Consider the following 6000-nt stretch of genomic DNA (forward strand, 5'->3'; position numbering starts at 1 on the left):
ATAACCTAAATGCACATAGCATCACTTGACCTGTAGTTTAATCAAGTGTTCAAGAGTCTGTTCTTACTTCTGAATAGTGCTAGTCTGGTCTCTGTAGATAGACTGTCATATCCATCCCCTACAGGCATCTGCTTGTCAGGTCCCCTGAAGGACTTCAGTGAGCCTTCTTTCAAGGATGGATAGAGCTATATCATGTACCTTGTGATTAAGAGGTATACTGGTGTCTCTAGAAAATGTCAAAACTGTCATGTAGTGAGATGGTAATTCATCTTAACATACCGACTTGGTTCTAAATATGTATTAAAGGAACACTTGACATGAGGCTTAAAGTATAGCTCAAGCTGTCTTTCTTGGTCTCCTCATATGTGAGGAGTGTATTGGAAAGTTGTAAATGTTCTGATCGTGCATGACCAACTTAAAACACCAGGTCACTTAAAAATTTGTCACAGTGTGCAGTTAATTAATCAACCTCTGGCAGCCTCAGCTTAGGACAGTCAAATTGTTACAATATGATGCAATTCTTCTGTTCAGTACCAAACTGATTTGCAGAATGATTAATGTAGGAATTACTAGACTGCGAAGAAAGAAGTGTTGACAGTATTTAAATATGCATAAGGAAGGAATGTGTGTGTAAGCTTTTTGCAGTGGTTCTCTTGCACTAATAATCTCTTGAACTTAAAGCTCTGAGCAGACCTGGGTTCAGGCCTCTAAACCAGGGGGTTTAGAGGGGTACCTGCCTTAGTGAAGGTGGTGTTTGCCAACTCATGTTTCATGAGCTGAGGAACAAAGAAATCATTGACCTGACTGACTCAGTGGAAAGGCTAAGGCTATGTCAGTATAGGTTATGAAAACATGTGGGCTTTGGGATCCCAGAATCAGTTGCTTGGATGGATTTCACTTTTGCTTGTAATGGAAACAGTTTCCATTGCACAAATTGAACTCAAATAGTCATTTGTTACCAGCCCTCAGGGAGGCAGAGACACCTGTTTGGCAGGAGCACCACACAGCAATGTCGAACAGCTGTGGGAACCCTGGGGTGAGGCAGCAAGGGGAAGTCTTGCTATGTTCAAGCTCTCTTGCCAGTCTAAGAGCTGGGCTAATATTTTGCTTCGTTGGCTCCTCTGTCTTCCTGTCTTGTGTGATACTTGGTAGATGAAGAGAAAAGCACTACAGATTCTTGGCTGGAGCAATTTTATGTCTGACAGCCAACTTTCTTTGGTTTGTAATGTAGTAGCTGGGGTGTAAGTGTTGATCCCTCCAGCATTTATTGACATTAGGCTATGGTGTCTAACAGGCTGAGTGACAGATCCAGCCAAAAAAGTTACACAGGGAGAAGGTCAGTTGCAGGTAAAGAACATCATTATAAACCAGTTTAAACTGGCCTGCTGAACCTAGAGAGAAGTCCTGTGGACTGGGAAAGCTTCATCATTGAGTAATAGTAATAGACTTGCCCTTCTACCAGGTGTTGAAGCAGGTAGGATTAACCATCAAAGACAGTTTTCAAAAAGTCTTAAAACAATAAACTAGGAGTTAGGTGCTCAAATAAGTTATGCTGCTTGTGGAGTTGCTTTGGTGTGACTAGAAGCTTTGGATTCAACCTATTGTTTCTTGAAGTGCAAGGAACAAGGATTAGAAAAGAAGCAAACAGAAGAACTTTGCTCCGACTGACATAAGCAACTGAGATAACTGCAGCTACTTCCAATACAGCTGCTGTTTGAAGAGCTAATGGTTGTTTGAGCAAATGCCTATTGATTGGAGACAGATACATACTTTTTACAATGAAGGACACCGTGCTGTGGTAAGTAAATTTATAGTTCTTCCAATAGATGCCACTGTAAAAAGGGAAGGCAGAGATGCCACTTGTTTGTAAAACTATCTTCATTTCTGAATTACAATATGGACTTGTGTTCTTTAATATAAAAAATGTCCACCAGAGAAAAGAAATCATTCTGAGGCTAACTCTGTGTCTGCCATAGACTACCAACTAAATCCTGGAAGGTGCTTAGTGCTCTGGCTTCAGAGCACTTGCAATACATATGTGCTCTGCTTGTAGCTTGTTAGATTGGGTCCACAGCACTCGGCCCCTTGTAAGACCAAGCACTGTGTCCCATCTTCAAATATAAACCCAATCAAACTGAATGGACACTGAACATAAGTGTGGGATGAGGGGCTGAAATTGCCCTTGCTGTTGAGGTCTTTTCTTTTTTTTGAGTATTGTGTAAAATAGAGTACTGGGGCAGTTGTGATTTTAACATAGCCAAGTGGAATCATACAGAAAAAAAAATTAAGGTCTGTTTTTTATAACTTCAAGGTACTAAAGTTATAATGTTAACCACAGATACTGCTGGAGTTATTAAAAGGGAAATACAAAAGCAGCTAAAATCTGAGGCTGCAACCTTGCTGCACAGAAATGATATTTTAATGAAACATGCCATTCATGTCTGTAATGTATGCCTGCATAGTGACTGCCCTGGGAACAAGGTTGTTTTCAAGACCTGAGCAAACTTCACTCCTGAGGCCCATGCCGTGGGCTGCGTGCACTCTGAATGCTCATAAGGGCAACTGGAAAAGAACACAGTAGCAATTCAGAAAAACCACCCATAAGCTCTTGGGTTTGGTCAAAAAAAAAAAAGTCATACCAATGCATTTGAATTTCAAGTGGGTAGGAATCAATTTTTTTTTCCTGTGCCTGCTAAGACTAGAGATTCAGCTGTCTGTACTTTCCTTGCTACAGCTGATGTCCTACAGCCATCCACAAACACAGCTAGAAACTGTGTACAATGCTTTATGGAGTGCAAATTGACATTTGTTACTGCAAGGCAAACATGATAACCTCAGTTTAGGCATTAGCACATAAGCAACAGCAGGAGCTTTCCAAACTGTTTGGATTTAAAAATGACTTAACATTGTGTGTGGGTAGAATAAAAAAAATAAATGAATGGAGATACTAATCTTCTTGTTCAAGTACTGCAGGCAACAAGTCTTGTGAACTTAGATGGGTTTTTTATTTTTTTTTCCTATGCTAACTATTTCTAGATGGTGGTCGTTTCAGGGTAAAAATATTTAAAAAGATATACTGTTAAACACACTAAGTGACAGACGGTATCCTCCTCTTCAAAGGAGGTTTTTTGTTTTGTTTATGTAAGATACAGTAAATGAAGAGGGTCAAATGAAATAATAGAACAGAATATAATCTTCAGCACCAAACTGTACTTCTGTATTCTCCTTTCAAGAAGGCCCCTATAGAAACTACAGGGAGAAAACCAAAAGACCCAATCAGGAGAAAAACTATTTTTAGAATGCTGAGGTTTAACTTATGGACTATGAAGTGGAGGGGGAGAGAGGGAGGGTTTCTGTGGAAAACTTTCAAGGGATCCCTGAAAGGTGATTGAGAAATGCAATTTCATATGTGTTATAGTACAAAACTTCTAATGGCATGCACGCTTCCCTTAAGGATTACTGCTCCAGAAATATTTCTAGATAACTCTCCTGAATGTTAAAATATCCCATTCTTTTCATACAGTTTTGAATCACCCTGTCAAATTTTAGAAAAAAGGGAAGAGAAAGTTCTGCCTATAGGTATGTGCTTAGTTTCTTTAGCTTTCTGAAGATGCTTTGTAATGGTAGCTGCACCCACTTTTTTTCCCTGATGTGTTTAGGTTGCTTCTTAAGAGCACAAGTTTCTTGGTTATCTGCTACAGTCCACAACATGCAAAGGTAGCTAGGCCCTATAATAAATGTCTGACCCTAGTTTAGAGGAACATGAATACAACTTTAGTGAAGGTGGCTAATGCCCTTAAGGCTCCCTTCCAGAAAGTCATAATCATATCACTCCCTGTCTCTTGTTTTCCACCTGATGCCTCTCTTGTGACTGCAGTGTTCCTATGGCACACAACTGTAGTAGTGTAGTCCAGGGGGGTTTTGAAGAACATAGAGCAAGTATTGATGCCAGAGTTTGAAAACACACCGCTGTCCCTTCCCCTGCAGCAGCAGACCTTCAGGAGGGAGGGAGCGTGCCCGGCTGGGTGCACGTGGAGTTTCCAGAGCAGGCAGGGACTGAGGAGGGACTGCTCAGGCCACTCAACACTTACATCATGTCCGGCAGGGACATAAAGGACCTTTATGAGGCTGCTTATGATTTCTTGCAGGGTGGGCTTGGCTGGTGGTGTTTATTTTTGCAAATACTCCAAGACCCTGGCTTCACTTTCTATGTACAACAGCATAGTCTGTATCTTAATCAGACTCCCAGCCTGGTTTATGTCAGAAAGGTGAGAAGGCTATTGGCTGCATGGTCCTTGAGATGATGCAGAAAGAACCAGGTTCATCTGCTGTTGATCAAGACATCCCTGGTAAACCTAAAGCTTATTTCCCATTCTCAAGAACAGAGCCAAGACTTTACAGCCTGCCAGATGGATTTGCAGGGAAATCTTTAAGTCAGCAAACCAGTGGGTGAGGAGAGGGGATGGAGTGGGCCAGGGGGTTAAACAGGCGTATCAGTACTTCCACCCAAAGCAGCTGCAGCCCTGTATTCTTCACAAGCCTGCCTGTGACTGCCTGGAAAGCCTGAGCCTCAGTGTGACCTCACTAAGGCAACTATTACACCCATTAGCTCACAAAGAGAAGTTATGAGAAAGAAAACACACACTCACATGCTCACAGATGGAGGGTGGATATAGCCTTTTCCTGAGTAAAAAGCTAACTCTGTCAATGGAAAAAAACACACGGGAGGGTGCTGAAAGGAAGACATGGCAAGTAAAGAAATTCTATTCTTGGTGCTGGCACTACTTCATAAGGCGACTTGGCCCTTACTCTGAGAACTTAAAAACTTAATGTCAAGCAATGGATATGAGTATGGTCTCTGTCTGACCCTCCTCCCCTAAAATGCTGCATCTGTGGTCAAAAATTAAAAGTCAGATAGTGATATGAGCTGCATATTTGAATGCTGACTGTCTGAGGAAGAGTAACTCATTTTCCAGCAGCTTGATGCATTAGTCGTCAACAAAATAAAAGAGCCATCAATAGGAAAAACAGCTGCTGTGCTACAGGTGAGGGCAGGATCACCAGCTTAGTGCAGACACATCTGTGCTGTCTAGACTGTCAGTGTAACCCAAGCATTGCAGGGGTTATGAAGATAATTTTGCTATTCAAAACTATATTGGCTCTGCTATAAACCTGTCAAAACTGTCAAGAGAGGCCTCAGGAGAAATACTGCATTTTCCTAGGAGGCAGCTGGATTTGGTTTAACCCTCAGCTCTTCCCCGCCATCCTCATGCTCACAGACTTTTGTTCCCATTCTTTTTTTGGAAAGGTTCCAGGCCTTCTGTGTTTGCAGAACGTGGGTACAGATTCCAAGATTGCTGAAAACTATAAATAATATGCCCTTAGTTGCCATGTAACAAACTTGTGTGAGAATTCGCAGCTCTTCTGTTATTGTAATTCAGCCTATGTTGGAGCCACAAAATTTGGCTATGCCTCGGTCTCTCTCAGGCTTCTAAGCCTCTGTTAGGTCTGGAGCAGCAGTTTCAATGGGATGGCTGAAGCTGTGACTGCTATTTAGGTAGCTCCCCCCTTCCAGTGAATTTGGTTTAGACAGAAAAGGTGTCGCATCCCTTCTTGAATCAGCTGAAGAACAGCTGTGGGTTTTAGCCTTGCTCATCAGAGTGAACTATTTTTGCTACAGGCATAACAAGGTAGGTATATGTAGCAGCTTAATTTTGTACCCCAGCTGATTTTGCCATGGAAGGAGCACGAGCTCATCCCGTGGCAGGCTGGTGAGAGGTGACAATCTCCAGGAGAGGGCTGGTGCAGAGGGGGGTGGTTACAAGAAACTGAGGGGGAACTGCTACTGGTGTAAGTAGATCTTGAAGATCTATATGAGTCTGCAGGCTAGGCCATATGAGGACCTTAAAGGAAGGTTTCCTTTGGCTCTGGCATCCGAGGCAGCTGGCCCATTAGGCAAGTGTTGAGCAAGATTACTGTCATGTGCTTCACAGAGGAGCA

The sequence above is a fragment of the Haliaeetus albicilla genome, chromosome 13, assembly GCF_947461875.1.
Source record: "Haliaeetus albicilla chromosome 13, bHalAlb1.1, whole genome shotgun sequence".
Classification (NCBI taxonomy): domain Eukaryota; kingdom Metazoa; phylum Chordata; class Aves; order Accipitriformes; family Accipitridae; genus Haliaeetus; species Haliaeetus albicilla.